The sequence below is a fragment of the Dreissena polymorpha genome, chromosome 8, assembly GCF_020536995.1.
Source record: "Dreissena polymorpha isolate Duluth1 chromosome 8, UMN_Dpol_1.0, whole genome shotgun sequence".
NCBI lineage: Eukaryota > Metazoa > Mollusca > Bivalvia > Myida > Dreissenidae > Dreissena > Dreissena polymorpha.
This window is the reverse complement of record NC_068362.1, coordinates 32708821-32727981: the sequence shown is the minus strand read 5'-3', so window position 1 is coordinate 32727981 and position 19161 is coordinate 32708821.

The window sequence follows — 19161 nt, the reverse complement described above, 5'->3', positions numbered from 1 at the left end:
CGAAGCAAAACGAGCACCTGTCCAGCCAATAAGATGTTTAAGATGTTGGCGTTAGCCAACGGCCGATTACGAGTGTAAAATCAGAAACTAGTATCTTGGAAAATCACTTCTTTTGATGCAAGATAAACAGTTACTCTTCTAAAGTCAGTCAAATACTTGTGTATGTGACCGGAAATAAAATACCTGGTTGTTGAGTCATGCAATGGAAAGTTAATTTAGCCGATGCTAATTGTTACGAAATATTAACCGTCATTCAGGAAATGTTTTTGTCTTTTCTGTTCACCAACATTTATTGATGTAAGCTATGAAAACGTCTGTGTAATTTACGCTTAACCCAACAAACATTACCAGTATACAATTAGGAATTTAATCTGCCTTTCGATTTCTGAACAGATCAATTATCCTCTTTTGTAATTGGCAGTGTGTCTCATTATGCGTAATGTTATTTTGTTAATGTGCGTCATTAATATATTTGAGTTTCAGAAATAACTTTACACCATAAAACTGCTTGACTATTTCTTCGTGCACTGATTCATATTGAAGAAAAATATATTTAAAGATTAGTTAAATATTTGCCTAATTGATCTGATCAATAATTCCTTTCTATGTACATCATGATTGCAGATAAACGTGCTTGTACCAATGCACATCTCAAAATGTATGTAGAGGTTTTACAATAAATCCAATGATCACTTTATTAAGGTATGCATATATTTAGCACATGCGAGACACAAAATGTTTAAAGATAAGTGCGAGTAAATTACCAAAATATGAATACAAGTGTAAACAGTATAGTGTGCATATAAAAGTATACCGGTAATCGTACCTGCTCGATGTGTTCTTTCATTTAATATGACTTGCCTATTGAAAACGTGTTTGTTATCGATAATTATACAATGTTGATTTCGACTTTTTATATTTTTCTTTTAAAGAAAGTCTCTTCGTAGCAAAAATCTTGTTGCGGAATGCACAGGCTAATATGGTATGACACTTGACGCACATGCATTAAGCCCCCTTTTTACAGAGCACGGATTATATGCATAATCAAACTGGTTGAAAACATATTGAACAGTGTTCAGGTTATCGCGCCGCCATAGTTTACTGCGTCCGTTTTAAAGCATGCATGTAGTCATATGCTTTGTGTATTTAGGCCCATTAATTATTCCACAAACATGTTTATAATAATATCAGAACTTAAAAGTTTACGATATTCAAATTTCAGTATAAACTATAATGTAAACCGTGTATATGTTCTTAATAAATACAATACATGCAAACGGTTTAGGTGTTTTCCTTTCGTCTACTCTACCAAATATACGCAAAGTGAACATTTAGTTGCACCAGTAGAAGAGAAACCTGATCATTCAATGCGGTCATTGATTAATGTCAAGGAACCGAAACTCCAATCATAAACAATGGTTTACGCAAAAGGTAAAACTGGATAATGAGATGCATTGGGTATGCTATAAAATACGAGTATCATGCGTAGTTAGTGTAAACGTTTTAAGAAGCTTTAGTTAGACTACATGTATATATATCGGAACCAACTCACTTGTAGTTGGGGGCTGTTGGGTCATATTTAAGAACAACATTATTATGAATAATGAGATAACTGTTCACGGCATGTTAACATGCAAAGTGTTTCTGTCTAATGCAGCAAAGGACGCCACATTACCATAAGTCTTCTTCGTCAAATTAATTAACAACCCTCTCCAATGGGTTACGTTTAATATCACGAGATTGTCAATGAAGTTCAAAGAGAATGTGTGCAATTAACTGTACACAATTATATTGATATACTGCTAAATAAAATGGAGTGTATTTATTGTATAGTATTATAACACGCATCCCTTACTAACAGTTATTGCGTGCACGTGCTGCTATAATATATGTACGGTTCTATGTTAATAATGTTTATGTGCTTACGAATCTGATGGTGTTTTTTCTGAATATTTATTTTGGACAGTAGGTTATTATACTGTATAAAGGCACGTTACTTACGATATTGCTTACGTCAAGTTATTTAATAATAGTTTACTCACACATCTAACATGACACTATCATTAGCCTGTTGTTTGTTATATTATTAAAATAAATTAAGTATTATCACAAAATAACGAATTAAGATTAATTCAAGATACGTGAATTGTAAATAACTATTCAGCATGGCATAATCAGATACCGTTACGTTTTTATTGATAACGTAAACGTTATTTGGCGCAACGTTCTGTGTTGTTTATGTATTGATTAAGGCAACATAAAAATCAAACAATACCGCATAGAAAAAATATTAGACGGTTACATGCATGACTGAATGCATGAACATGATATAAATGTGACGTTCAAATGTTATTAACACATATCGAGATGCGTTTGCGTATAGTATTGGGAATATTTTTTTGAATTTTCCCTGTTTACATGGCAAGTATTTTGTCACGCCTAGTTTCACACCCAATTCTTTACTAACTCCGTTTACAGATGAATCGTCAGCAACTGTAAATGTCTGTGATATTGATAACTGATAAGCAACTGTAAATGTCTGTGATATTGATAACTTATAAGCAACTGTAAATGTCTGTGATATTGATAACTTATAAGCAACTGTAAATGTCTGTGATATTGATAACTAATAAGCAGCCGATTTGCTGATACAATAAAAGATGAGTTTCGTTTAGGATCAATGTGACCGTTTGCTACAAATGTGGTACGCGTGACAGCCGATAAGCATTAGAGGGATTCTTTGACAAACGGATAAAAGAATTGGACTTTGGGCTAAAAAGTCGAAATGAACATTTGATTGTTTTAGCTTTTAAACCTGTTTTCTTACAAGAAACAGGTGTTGTTGCTTTTCTCAAACTACAGACACTAGAATTTGATGGCTTTAATATGAAAGCAAAGTTCAGAAACATTGAGCCGGCACGATTATAAGCTTTCATCCATACTGTACTGTTGTACACGTGTATTCTTATTTTGGTAATTCACGCTTTAAACATTACATGTGTCATTAAACGTTGTTAAATATATGCATAACTTTATAAAGTGATCATACGATTTATTATAAGCACTCTCTATATACATTTTGAGATGTGCATGAGTTCTTGAAGTTTTTTTTACAATGATGTACATAATAAGGAATTCATAGTCAGATCAATTAGGCAATTATTTAACTACTCTTTGAATACATATTTCTTTATTTTTAATCAGTGCAAGAAGAAATTGTGAAGCATTTATATGTTTTAAAGTTATTTATGAATTACATTCCTAAGGTCACATTTTCAATAAATAGTATTTATGCATAATAAGAAGTCCAATCACAACTAAAGACAGGGTTGCCACCAACCTGATGGAATAAAATTCCCTGACTTTTCACTGACTTTTCCCTGACCAAATCTTGGTTTTCACTGACTAATTTCGCGCATATTCGGCCTCCTCCTCCCCGTACAGCCTACCAAATCCATCCATTTATTGTTTATTTTATTCTTAGACATAAAATAGTTAACAAATAACAAAGCAGTACTTCTTGTACACTAAACTATGCATGATGCAAGGCTATATAGTAAATACCACAAAACCAAAGATAAACAAGGGCTGTTTGCAAAACATGCATTCCCCCCATATGGGCTGTCAGTTGTAGTTGCAGCCATTGTGTGAATACATTTTTTGTCACTGTGACCTTGACCTTTGACCTAGTGACCTGAAAATCAATAGGGGTCATCTGCGAGTCATGACCAATGTACCTATGCCGTTCCATGATCCTAGGCCTAAGTACTCTTGAGTTATCATCAGGAAACTATTTTACTATTTCGAGTCACTGTGACCTTGACCTTTGACCTAGTGACCTGAAAATTAAGAGTGGATATCTGCCAGTCATGATCAATGTACCTATGAAGTTTCATGATCCTAGGCGTAAGCATTCTTGAGTTATCATCCGGAAACCATTTAACTATTTAGAGTAACTGTGACCTTGACCTTTGACCTAGTGACCTGAAAATCAATAGGGGTCATCTGCCAGTCATGATCAATGTACCTATGAAGTTTCATGATCCTAGGCGTAAGCATTCTTGAGATATCATCCGGAAACCATTTTACTATTTAGAGTCACTGTGACCTTGACTTTGACCTAGTGGCCTGAAAATCAATATGGGTCATCTGCCAGTCATTCTCAATGTACCTATGAAGTTTCATGATCATAGGCGTAAGCATTCTTGAGTTATCATCCGGAAACCATTTAACTGTTTCGAGTCACTGTGACCTTGACCTTTGATCTAGTGACCTGAAAATCAATAGGGGTCATCTGCCAGTCATGATCAATGTACCTATGAAGTTTCATGATCCTATGCGCAAGCATTCTTGAGTTATCATCCGGAAACCATTTTACTATTTCGAGCCACTGTGACCTTGACCTTTGACCTAGTGACCTGAAAATCAATAGGGGTAATCTGCCAGTCATGATCAATGTACCTATGCAGTTTCATAATCCTAGGCCTAAAAGTTCTTGAGTTATCATCCAGAAACCATCTGGTGGACGGACCGACCGACCGACCAACCGACCGACCGACCAACCGACCGACATGTGCAAAACAATATACCCCCTCTTCTTCGAAGGGGGCATAACAAGTTATGCATGTACAACCACCACATAATTTGATTATGTCTTAAAATCTATGAACAAAACATACTTCTATAGGTAGATACTTGTGATGTTAGTTATGGCAATACGGTAGTAGCACAACACCTATGACACAAAAATTTGTCCATATGCAATATCCATTACATACTATGATCATATTTTCACATCTAGACACAAGCATAGGTGAATACATATGAGTATGGGTAATTAGAAATGTTAATAGAAATTAATATATTTGTAAATATTTTCATTTTTAGAATTATTGCCAACCCATGATGACAACTTAGGGTCTTTGGGCCAACAATCCTTAAATAATGTCGGTTTACTCATGCTGATAATATGTATATCTATGTGTACATTATATGAAATCTGAAATTAAAAGAGAAAATCAAATTATGATCTGTGATATATGGTAGTTTAATACATGAAAATCATGCAGTTAGGAGCAGACGCAGGTCTTCTTGATAACTAAAATAAATAAGCAAAGCTCTTTCATGCTGTCATCTCTTATGATCCTGCAAAGCATAAAATAAAGAATTATTCAGCTCTGGGGGCAAGGGTTGCAAAGCCTTTCAGCCTTCAAGGATACTACAATTTAATCAAAGATAAACGAGAGATGTGTTTGTCAGATACACAATGCCCCCTCTGCGCCGCTTTGAAGCCATATATTTGACTTTTGACCTTGAAGGATGACCTTGAAGCATGACCTTGAAAGATGACTTTGACCTTGACCTTTCATCACTCAAAATGTGCAGCTCCATGAGATACACATGCATGCCAAACATCAAGTTGCTATCTGAAGCGATATAGAAGTTATGAGCATTTTCGAAACCTAAATGCGAAACCTAAATGCAAATGTGACGGAAAGACAGACAGACGGACGGACGGTCCGATCACTATATGCCCTCCTTCGGGGGCATACAAATAGATAAATTTACATTTTTGAACATGCTTTACACATTTTAATGTTTTATGTACATAGAAATAGTCAAACAATTCAAAATAAAACATATACTGTTGAATCTACTAAAACAATTGATACCTGAAGACTGCCATAGCCACTAAATAACTTATTCATCGACCCAAAATTTAATTTTTCCCCGACTTTTCCCTGACTTTTCTGACATTTCATTTTTCACTGACCATTTTTTTAAATTCCCTGACTTTTCTGACATTGAAAAAAAATTCAAATTTCCCTGACTTTTCAAGTTAAGTGGCAACCCTGAAAGATCTTTGATCGGTTCAGAAATAACAAAGCAGACTATATTGATTTATTAAGAATCAATATCAAATTTTATGTTTGGTAGGTAAATCTAATTTAACAGACAATTTTAAACACAGCTTACAACAAAAATTGGTTGACATAAAAGAACAGAACAGAACAGAACAACTTTTTATGTTACACCCAAGTATACAAGGTATACAATAAGGGCAAAGTAACAAAACTAGTTCTAACAATATTGTCCGGTTCAAGTTGTGCTCAGTTATATCATCCATAATGTAAACAGATAATAGTAGTGTTAGATATTGTTACTATAATACAAGATACAAAGGGGAACTATTAAATGGAGTGTTCAAACACATTCATTTGAGTTATGTGTACACAATACGCAATAAACAATAAATCTATACAAAACAATGCAATTACAATACAAATTTGAGATATTTTCGGGAAGGCATATTAACAACATAACATTAGCTGTGAGTAGCCATTAACACCGACATTTCTAAATAGCGTTCATTGTATTTACATTTACTTTATTTACTATGTTCATATATATTTATCCGATGATGACAAAATACAGTTTGATTCTATGAAAAAGGATAATTTAAATAAGACGTCAAAAACAGAAATTTGAACAGGCAGTATAGTAGCATGTAGCCCGTTCCGGGAGCACTCTTTGTGTTTATATACAAGAATGACAACACAATACTGCAGAATCATTGTAAATATTTCATTTCAATTACCATCTGCTAAATTAACTTTCAATTATATGACTCAAACAACACGCATTTTATTTCCGGTCACATAATTTACCCTAATAAGTGTTTCTGATTTGACACTCTAAATGTTCCGTTGTCTAACGCCAACATCCTTAGAATCTGATTTGCTAAACAGGTGCTCGTTTCGCTCCGCCTCTTAGGTTTGCTATGCTCGTTTGGCTTATAAAAAGAACAGATGATCACTAAAAGCATCCTACGTTATATCAGAGTCCACAAGACAGCAAAAAGGACAGAACGCAGCTAAGGGAGGTCACTGAAAAGCAAGCAGGTTCGTGCTATTTCTTATATACTATTGTATTTATTTAATGTTTTAGGTCTATAAGGGACGCGACAAGTGCTTTGGTGTTGGCGTAAGTTAAAATTCATTTCCTGCGCGTCGGTAGGCTCTTTCAAAACTATTTTTACTCACCACGTATGAGCTGCAACAGGTTATTATCTTCCACCGAGCGACTTGGTGTTGATCTAATTAAATCTTGTCGCATAAGTAAAGCAGTGCCTCTACATTTCGGGGATTTCAGGTTCGAATCCATGCAACTATAACATATATTCTCCTTTCGCATAGGCTTACAACGAGAAGCAATGTTGACCATGTAACTATCGATCAGGTGTACTCTCTTGTATAATGTATGACTGTTTTCCAAAAAAAGAGAACAAACAAGTCTTCTATGATCAATGACCATATGCGTTAAAATCAAATTGTACTCGATAAAAGTGCACTACTCACACGTGTGTTAAAAAATATGTATATGTGTCGTGTGCCACTGGTAAAATGGAGTTTAGAAAGATTTTATGTTATTGCGCGATTTTTTTTTGACAGAGGATGTCAATTTCTATTTTCACGGACATATACAAAGGCCATTGTGTATTGGCCTCAATTGAATTTAGCAATACTATATCACTTAGTTCCTGTCTGAACGTGTCAAAGAGCTTTAATCGAATGTTCGAGTATGCAAACAGCAGGTCATTCATTGCGACTGTTATTATCATTATCATCATTAATTTAGAATAACATGAACGTGCTTATTGATTTGCGTTAAGTATTGTATAAAGATTGAAGGTTTCCGTTTTGGGTAATTCCGAATTGTCTTTTTAACGCGGCGACTTGACTTATAGGGCCCTGGGAAAACGGACAAGTATTTCGTGTTGGTGCAATCCCAGCTCTATGTGTACAACCGCAATCAATGACTAAGTACCATACGTACTTGCGCAGATGAGAAAAATCCTTTCATAAACGAACGTTTTGTCAAAATGAATATACTATGTTATTTTCCTTTAAAATAGTATGTTAATTTTATTGAATAAGAACAAAACATCCATTTCGTTTGCACGGGAATTATTGGTTTATGTGTTTAGTAGGTTTCCTCAAATGATAATGGTTACTATATTGCAAATAGGACAATAATCATAATGGTACAAGCGAAACTTAAATGGCAACGGTATGGTCATAAATGATACAGTAAGCATGAACAAAAATTCAATGTTGATGTCGTAAATATGGCCGACATTGGATTACTTAAATTGACAGTTTTTTGAACATTTGATATATTTGCATTCAGGTGAGGGTTAACGATATTATTGTCACACAAGTTTGACCATGATAATTTTTCTCTCCATATTCTTCCTTTGCATAAAGACACCGTTTGTTAATAAAAAACGACATTTTGACAATATCAAACCCAATCTATGACATGCAATTCTGCAACACGGGCGCTGTTAAATAGTAACAACCGTCTGATGACGATGTGCCATATAAGAAAAGTAACTTCACGGATGCAAACGGATGTACTTATGCACCCGACAAATAAATTGTTCCCGGTAAATTGATTTCTATGAAAATCGTATAAAACCTCAATCGCAAAAACACACCATTGCATGTTTCCATTTTTTCAAGATTAGCAGTAGGTTTTTATCGATTGAACCTGAAACTTCATATATGATCATCAACCCCCGGAAAAGACTTGCTAGTGGGGTGGGGGTAGAACGCGATACATAAGATGCCCCGTTTCAGGCACGACCCGGTGTTTTGCAGTTTAGAGTTGAGCGATCGATCAAAACTGCGGCCCCTGCCTTTTTTATACCAATGTGTTACCATCAGACCATGAATCCAGTTTGTATCTCTTACCTCGCTCTATGATGCTTTTTTTGCTCCCGTCTGTTTTGAGTATAGTTTAACTTTGAAACACGAATAACTTAATATATTTAAAACCGTCAACAACAACAACAAAACAGCCGGCGTTAAGTTTATCGGTAAAAATACACCAAAAGCTGTAACCTGACCAAAACGAAAACTGGATTTGATGACGCAAAGGCTTGTCAATATAATTAAGGTAGCGCACCTCTAATGATTTCCCGCGATTTCTTCGAAGGTTGAAGAGCCTACTCTTAGGTGCCGTATCCTAGTGGTTAAGGCGATAGACTAGAAATCTTTTGGGATATTCCCGCGCAGGTTCGAATCCTGCCGACGACGTATACTTTTTTGCGACGCGTTTTATATATTTTCTAACGTAATTTGATTTAATATGGCATATAAGCCATATTTATTGTTAAATATGTTGCAATTTTTATGCACATTCTTCAATTATTAAAATTAAAACAACGTTTTGGCGAAATTGGGTGATTTACTGTTGAAAATACGAACCATGCATGTTGCATTTTTATTTTTATTTCAAAAAGTAAACGGTAAATCTGTCTATTTCTTGGTATTTTTGCTGTATATAGTGTTTCTATAAAAACTAAGTTTAAAATATGACTTAAATGATACTATTTTGAATTTTATGACACTTTGTTTTTAACCGACCCAATTTTTACTTGGCTGAAATCACTTACATTTCATGGCGCTCTTGCATAGATAAAAATTTGTAAAAAATAAATGTCTGTAAAAGAATACTTATTTCATATTGTTTAAACTTTAAACACGTTTACAGCATCTGTACACATCAACTGCATGCCCATATTTGGAAATTTGAATGAATTATGGAACTTTTATATACCCCAGGTGTGAAAATAAATTGGACAAAAGCCGAGCGTGGGGTGGTTTTGAAAAAATCGGTATATTTTTTTAAAAAGCATGGAAAGCCTACCTACAAATTTGCATGTAGTTCAGTGAAATGATGCTGATTAAGAAAATAATTAATTAGATTATATTTGGATATGTGCCCATTAGAGGTGCGCTACCTTAATGCAAGAGGTGTTCTGTATTATGAACGCAAAGGTGTGTCCGGTTTGTTTGGTGCTTTAAATATACTAGTGCATCATATCGACTTAAAAGTTCACATGTTCATTCAGAACGACTTTAGTGACTTAAATATGAATGAAATGTGCGTATTTCTTGTGATTATTGATAAAACATTTCAGATTTATAAACATATGTAGTAATTTGCATATGCAAACCAAATATGTGACACAAGCTTTAACGAAAACTTTGAATGTATAACAAATCGATCTACAAAGTCGAAACTTTCATTTGAATAACGTTTTTGGTATTGTGTTTTTCAGTCGTAAGACAGTATCTAAATACATGAAGTAATGTATTTATAGAATAGACAAGTTAATTCGCATTTAATACATGTATATTGCACAATTAAACACTCACAGGAATGATAATGTTAGTGGAACACATATTATTAAGTATTAATATTCACTCAATTTATAATACGAAACTGGTTTAAAATTAGGCGAATTTGGTTAATAGCAAAATTATTTAATGCACATGTTTTAAATTGTTAAAAACTAATAAATGGTAAATAATATACGCGAGACATTGCGTATCCATGAACATATATTATTTCAACCAACCTTTATATTCTATTATTACAGAGACAGATATATCTATAGTAAGGATGGTTACTTTATTTGTTGTCATCGGACTGAGTGTGCTTGCCGCTTATGCAGAGCAAAAAGAAGACAACTTGACCGAAACTTCTCCAAACTTCTTTATAGACTCTAATATCACCGCATCATCCGCACTATATTTGGTGACTACATATTTGAATGTGACACATTTATGTCTTGGTGCATCCAATGTTTCACTGGATACCGCTTACTTATGCGATAACTTCACAAATCGTTTTCCATCAATTAGACTAGAGAACATATATGAAGCGAAAATATATCTCTTTTTAATAGAATACTTTTACTATATTACGAATGTCCCCGGTTTTGTAACAAACCCATGTACGATTGTGTTAATAGTTCATATGAAACCGTTTAATACAACATCCTTGTTCATTCTGGTATTGGGTGTCAATGATTTCATAATAAATATATGTCGTTTTATATACAGCTATCTCGACTCGATAAATTTTTATTGGACCACTGAGCTATATCGTATTTTTCAATATGTACTTATTTCATTATCTGTGTTTTCTAACTATGTTCTTGTTTTTTGGACAGTTGAACGATTCTGTGGTTTCCATTAAAATTTGCACCTTGGTTTGTTCTTAAACGTATCAATAGCATACTTGTTTTGTTGTTTATTTTCTCATTTTCTGTAACAAGCCCCTACACATTTGGTGCTATTGCTGAGACTTCACCAACGAGACAGGTCCAGATTTGTCATCCAACAGAATTTTTGTCAACAGTTTGGTTTTATATTTAAGCTTTTTATTTTGTGTTAATACCCTTAATTGTAATCGTAACGTCATATATAGCAATAATTTTACGCCTAAAAAATACAAATAAAACCCGTATAGCGACGGCAAGACAAGCAAGTACTTGAGAAAAAGAAAGAAGAACAGAGGATGTTAACTATTACTTTGATTTCAGTTTCTTCAGTCTTTGTGTTCCTTCATGTCCACTAACGCTCGCTTTATTGTGGTATACACTCTATCCGGACACAGACGTTATATTGATGAACAGTCCAACTGATTTTGTTCGTTTTAGTTTATATACATTCATCGGATTTGTAATATCTGAAATTCAAAACTGGGTTAACTTCTTCATATATATATATATATATATATATTGTCGGGTAAAGTGTTTCGCAATTCATTTGTGAAGATTTTCTGTAAAATTAGGAAGCCCTTATCAAAATATTCTGGCGGAACTGATCTGCAATCAATAACAAGACAAAACAATAAAGATACAGATGATATGTAAATGTGTTGCACATAAAATCAACATTATTCTAATCCAACGTTACGTATTTGTTTTATAAAAACGGTATGCTTGCTGAATTATTTGATGTTCCGTATACTGTTATAAGTAATAACAGAAACAGTGATAATTTATGAAATATAGAATTGATATTTGGTAAAGTTTCGAAACAAACGAAGTAAACATTTATTAGGAAAAGTTAGAACATATTATATATGCTATTTATGTATTTATTCACGTTATTATGTATTTGATTATTATGCCATATTTTGTTGTGTGTATGTGATTTTGAATGCTCTTGTTATATTTAAACCATGCTTTGTACTAACGAGATTGCGACAGTGAAACTATAACACTGCGTTTAAACATGTTATTAGTTTACCTTACGCGTAAATCTTTATAATACTACTAAATGGTTCAAATGTATATTGATATTGTCATCCCCTTAGTTGTGAGATGCTCCTTGATGGTAAACCTTCACTAAATACTGAAAACAACACCATCATTTTTAACGAAGTTAAAAAATATATTATTACGACAAAGCGATTAATAACTTAGCTAACTCTTTTTTTCATTTTGCTGGACAGGACTAATTACTATCATTATAACTATCATTATTAATATCCTTTATTGTATAATATATATGCATATTTTCTATTTAATCATTATTATTATTTATTATTATTACTTTTATTATTACTGTTATTGGTAACTACTGTTATTATTAGTAGTACTGTTGTCATCAAATAATACATTTAAATATTGCGATTTATATTCTCAATTGTATACTGTATAAATGGCATCATTAATATTTTATGTAAGTTTGTCACCATTACAACATGTTAAAACTATCGCAAGGGAAAGACCCCCGATAATGTTGAAGAGCTTCAGGTCTAACCCTTTTTCCATAATGTATGTATGGACCAATGTATATATTTGTACAAAGTCATTATTTTAGAAATAAAATATGTTTAAGTAAAAGATATTGTTGTACGAACTACTTTAAAGTGTAATTAAATTGTGATCGAAGTATAATTGTGTTATTTTTGCGTTTTACTATTAACACAAACCTTTTCGAAAAGTAAGACATCTTCGAGTAATTCAATTAATCAGTAAACACTCTACGAATGTGTTATCTCACACAAATGCCTTACCTTCACGGGGTGACCTTGAACACACTGTTTTCTATTGTATACATGAATCAGAAGCCCTTTGTACAATTACCCCATCCTATACCAATACAATTAATCAATGCGCATAAATAAGCTCGAAACAATCTGTGTTTCTTTAAATCGGTAAGTGTACATTAAAGTGTGCGTAAAGCGATATCCTTTCTAGTGATATATCGATACACGCGCTTCTAAAATGGTAAGGATAATGCAAGGCACTTACCTTTATTGTGTGCTAAAGTCTTTACTTCGACAGTATGTATGTACTATGTCCATCTGATAACACCGTCTTAATCAAGAGTCAGTGAATCAACACGTTTTAGAAATTCACATGTACAACATTTAAAATCAATTTTCACCATTACGTCCAAGAATGTGTAGTATTAAAATAATTTCGACAGAACAAATGGATGGAGTAGGATGCAGCTTTTATTAAAATTGTCCCTCTTAATTTTTACTTTTTTCATACAGCGAGGTTGATGCGTAAGACAAATGATCAGTATGAATGTATGTGTATACAAATCGAGTAAAGCTTCGTTTATTTCACGATAATTCAATGTGTATCAAAAAAATTTGCAAATATATGATGTCTGAATTAGACATTTGACATGAAATAACACGATTTTTAATGTATAGCTTTTCTTTTTTGAATTGTTTCTTAATATAATTAAACAAGTTTTAAATGCGTGTAATGTGTTCAGTATTTAAGCAGTAACCACAAAGATCGAACTGGTTGTTGACACATCTACTAAGCTTCCAATTATCTGCGATCAGAAAAATTCTCATCAATATTACTTTTATCGGACTAAAACTAAACATTAAAGTAAAACAACAACAAAGTATGAAAATACATTGTGCATACCCAATTCTGTATAATTGTATTTTACAGTTATTTAACATTTGTTCTGAAACTACATAATAATAAAAGAAGCCTGTTCATACCGCGGTAAACTGTAATTAATAATGCCGATACTAAACAAAAGATGATACGTATTCATCATCTCCCAACGTGATACGGAAATGGCCGATTGATAACTGACAGTTTTGGAATGAATACAAAAACGAATCCCGTTAATTTGTGAGTAGGACAGGATGATTAAAATATTCTAAGTTTGTAATGTGTTGGTCGCTTATTAAACAACAAATGTATAGTGAATCATGTATCAAACGCATCTATAAATGTTATTTGTGAATTATTTTATCTGATAGTTAAACGAGTTGGCAATTCAATCGTTAGGGGCAGAGTCGTGATTATGTTTTATTTAGTGTTTGAGCTTTTTGTGTACATGTGTACAGGTTACGTGTTTTCCCTGGTAAAGGAAAACATTATGTCAAAAAATACATTAAAAAAAAATACACAACAAACCATTCAGGGCGTGACTTACAAATATACAAATATTAATTCTCGTGTTGACGCAGTTGCACATTTTTTTTAATGGAACGAAATATAGTCACACCAATAATAACGTTTTCGTTTGTTTAAAAGTTCGTGTCCGAAATTTAGATACGAACAAGAGATGTGTTTGTCGGAAACACAATGCCCCCTAATACGCCATGAGATACACATGCATGCTTAATATCAAGTTGCTATGTTCAATATTTCAAAAGTTATTGCAAAACTTAACTGTACGGTTAAAGGTTTGGGACAGAATGACAGACAGACAGGCCAAAAACAATATGCCCCGATCATTCGATCCGGGGGCATAAAAAGTTATGAAAATTAATGTGTTTTATTTTTTGACCTTTGACCTTGAAGGTTGACCTTGACCTTTCACCACTCAAAATGTGCAGCTCCACGAGAAGTTAGTAAGAGATTGAATGGAGAAATGAAAAATATTTTTGTTTATTTTTGACCTTTGACATTGAAGGATGACCTTGACCTTTCACCACTCAAAATGTGAAGCTCCGCGAGGTATACATGCATGCCAAATATTAAGTTGCTGTGTTCAATATTAAAAAAAGTTATGAAAATTTATGTTTTTTAAATTTTTACCTTTGACCTTTCACGTCCATTCTTCTTTTGTTTTTCTGTTTTGTATCTATAGGTTTATGACCAGCAATATGTAATAATGTAAAATAAGCCGCGAAAAATCCGCGAACATCCCGTACTGCGTGTGACAGCTAAGAACTGCACAGAAAAAGACATTCGCTATCTTTGATCTCATTCATTGAACCCTTTACCTTTCACCAACTCCAACCACAATCAACGCCGTATATCTTTTTTTAAAGATATTTCTTGTTACTGATATGTCTGGAAAGTGAGCGTCATTTAAAATCTAAACATAAGTAATAAAGGGTATAAAACGGCGAAAAATAACAGTCTCGGTATGGACGTCGCCATCTCGACTATCACGTGATTACCCCCTTTGACTTAATAGATCTTTGACATAACGGTGTTTCGGGATGTTGGCGGGGTCTCTATCCGCTTTGTGTTAAGAATCCAGGCTTGATAAGTTGGGAGAGAAGCTCTTATGCTTTATTGTAATGTTACATTTAAAACTTAGCCATTCGTTGAGGTTTCGATGGAAAAAACATGTGTTTCAAATCGTTATGTGGTGTACAAGCAATCTCCGAATATGGTGATGGCCTTCCCGGAAGTCTCCAAATTTCCAAACGATGCCATTTTCGTGGTTTTATTTTATCATTATTTTACGTCCGATAGGAAAGACACCCAAAGCCCCCATAACACATTAAGACTCTGAAACAAGAGGGTCGTGGTCTCAGATTATCGAAATATATTTTGGGGGATATAAGAGGGCATTGTCTATGGTTATATTTGTACTAATATGTTGTTTTTTTCTTTCTAAAAGTGCTACTTTGGTAAATTAATTTATACATTTAGTTGGAGTGAATATTAACGTCCAATTAACTCTATAATAAGGGTAAAGGAAAACCACTTAGTTTTCATTTTAATGATGTGTTATTTGTATCAGTTGAAATCAATGTTATGTGATTTGAATAATATCACATGTTATTATACGCCCACGTATTTAGATCCTACACGAAAGATAGTCGTTTGTTTATTATACTTTTCATTCGTGTTGTTAATTACAGATAACCGTCACGTAGAATATATTTGTGAACGTCAAATAGGACATATTTGTGAACGTCACGTCACCTAGTAATCGTCGCAGTCAGTTAACGTATATAACATCTACGCATTTGTCATCGTTGCCATAACCGTCGTAGACGTAGCGTTTGTTCACGTCGGCGTCGACGGCGGCATTGTTTATGTAGATGAAATGAACTTTAAAACGTGACGCGTGAGTTGTAATCAGACATAGTGATTAGTCGGGTCCGATTGACATCTACAAAGGTCAATCAATCCAAAGAAAATTTGGTATGAGATGTACTTTTTTGGTTTTGTATTTACACAAAGCGAGTGTGGACTCAGATTTCCTCGTAGTAAATGGTACCTCGTAGCAAATAGTACCACGTGGCAACCGGTGCTTCGGCATATTGAATATCTAAACAAGCGCCGTATAATATATACTTGGTGTGTGTTTGTTATACTATGAAAGTTGAACTATGGAAGAAAATGTCCACTAAACCATTAATGTCGCTTAATGTGAATTGCAAGTTGCTTCATAAAAACTGCATGTGGCTGAATGACAAGTGCATATTACCAAACGACAAATGCATTCACCTTAAATTCGATAGCATTTAAGTATACAAGAACTATTGACTTTAACAGTCTAGAGTACCTATTGTTTTACGTTCCGGCGGGTATATTTGTCGTTTTGGCGGGTATATTTGTTTTTTTTTTTGGCGAGTACATTTTTTTCTGGCGGATTTTCGTCTCGGTGTTGTTCAAACCCGCAACCACACAAGAGCGCTACTGCAGAAATATACCACATTAAAGTTCTGATGGTTTGCTTGGTAGTACACTTGCAGAAGCGTATCAATCTTCGAATGTTTGATAGGCATATAACGTTTACATTCTTCTTACAATCAGTTTTAAGCTTTTTGTGTTAGTTGGTATCAAATAGGAATGCGACCATATTGATAATTGTGCTATTTTCAAGTGATGAATTTTCACAACTAGAGCACCGCCTTGCGGGTGCAGACCGCTCATCTATTTTCTTTTTAAAGGTGAAGGGACTCTCAATTTAAATCACAAGGAGGAAGAGGTGGAGTGAACAGGGGTGTATAGTGTGGGGGTGTGGACATTTATTACATTATCTTCCAAAAATGCGAAAAAAATGCAAAAAAAAAATTCGGGGGGAGGGGGATTGTTGGGTGCGATGGTTGGACGGTATTTCAAAAATAAAATAATAAAAATAAATATTTGTGTTTTTTAACCGTTTCAAAAAAAAATTGGGGTGGGGGGGTGGGGTGGGGGTATAGTGTGAGGGTGTGGTGGTCATTTGTGAGATGACCTTAAAAAACAAAACAATTTAGGGGGGATTCGGGGGGGGGGAGGGCACGGGGGATGGTTTGGGTGGAGTCTATTGTGGTATGTCAGGTAAGAGTAGTTTTGTCAAAGTATCAATCAAAAATAATCATAAATAAAGAAATTATGGCAATTTTAGCAAAATTTAATAATTTTACATTGAGAGTCAAGGTCATTCAAAGGTCAGGGTAAAATTCAACTTGCCAGGTACAGTAACCTCATGATAGCATGAAAGTATTTGAAGTTTGAAAGCAATAGCCTTGATACTTTAGAAGTAAAGTGGATCGAAACACAAAATTTAACCATATATTCAAAGTTACTAAGTCAAGAAAGGGCCATAATTCCGTAAAAATGACAACCAGAGTTATGCAACTTGTCCTTTTACTGTCCCCTAATGATAGTTTGCGAGTGTTCCAAGTATGAAAGCAATATCAATGATACTTTAGGGGTAAAGTGGACCAAAACACAAAACTTAACCAAATTTTCAAAGTATAATGGGCCCATAATTCCGTCCAAATGCCAGTCAGAGTTACATAACTTTGCCTGCACAGTCCCCTTATGATAGTTAATAAGTGTTGCAAGTATGAAAGCAATAGCTTTGATACTGTAGAAATAAAGTGGACCTAAACACAAAACTTAACCAAATTTTCAATTTTCTAAGTATAAAAAGGGCACATAATTCTGTCAAAATGCACGCCAGAGTTATCTAACTTTGCCTGCCCAGTCCCCTCATGATAGTCAGTAAGTGTACCAAGTTTGAATGCAATAGCATTGATACTTTCTGAGAAAAGTGGACCTAAACGCAAAACTTAACCGGACGCCAACGCCGACGCCAAGGTGATGACAATAGCTCATTTTTTTTTTCAAAAAATAGATGAGCTAAAAATAACCAACATGAAACCTTTTTTACGATCCGACATGCCTTAAAAGAGACTAACGAAACACGACAATGACTAGAGGTATTCAATTTTTGATGCAACATGTCGTGCCAAATGTCGGAGTTGTGTCGGGTACCGCTGTTGACTGCCGTACAAGTAACATCACGCATCGCATCAATTTACTTGTGTCGACCTCGAACGGTGGTAAGCGGCATTGAATGTGGGAATAACCGGATTCTGTAGATAAAAAATCCAAGAAAGGGCATTTATATTTGTCTACGAAGATTTTGTATAGAGCCAAGAGCAATTTCTAGAACAATCTGACGCTCAATATGAAAGTCAGAAGACTCGGAACTAATTAATGGATTGGAAACAAACATTTCTCTTTACATATCGCCATACTTTGAATATTATACATTTATTGTTACTTTAAACAAGTTCATTATATTTATAGAAATGTAAATTTTGTGAAGGTAAGATTACGATGAACACATACATTAATGTGCATGGTATGAGATCATTTGAGCGGGAGTACTACTTCAGCGCTTAAGGCTTCATTATGTGAGGACCGGAGTGTATGCCATGTGAGAACCAGAATGTTTGCCATGTGAGTACTGGAGTGTATGCCATGTGAGAACCGGATTGTATGTCATGTGAGGACCGGATTGTATGTCATGTGAGAACCGTAATGCATGCCATGTGAGAACGGGATTGCATGCCATTTGAAGACCGGATTGTATGCCATGTGAGGACCATAGTGTATGCCATGTGAGGACCGGAGTGTATGCCATGTGAGAACCGGATTGTATGCCATGTAATGACCGGAATGTATGCCATGTGAGGACTGGAGTGTATGCCACGTGAGAACCGAATTGTATGCCATGTGAGGACTGGAGAGTTCGCCATGTGAGAACCGGATTGTATGCCATGAGAGGACCGGAGTGTATGCCATGTGACAACCGCAGCGTATGCCATGCGAGATCCGGAGTGTGT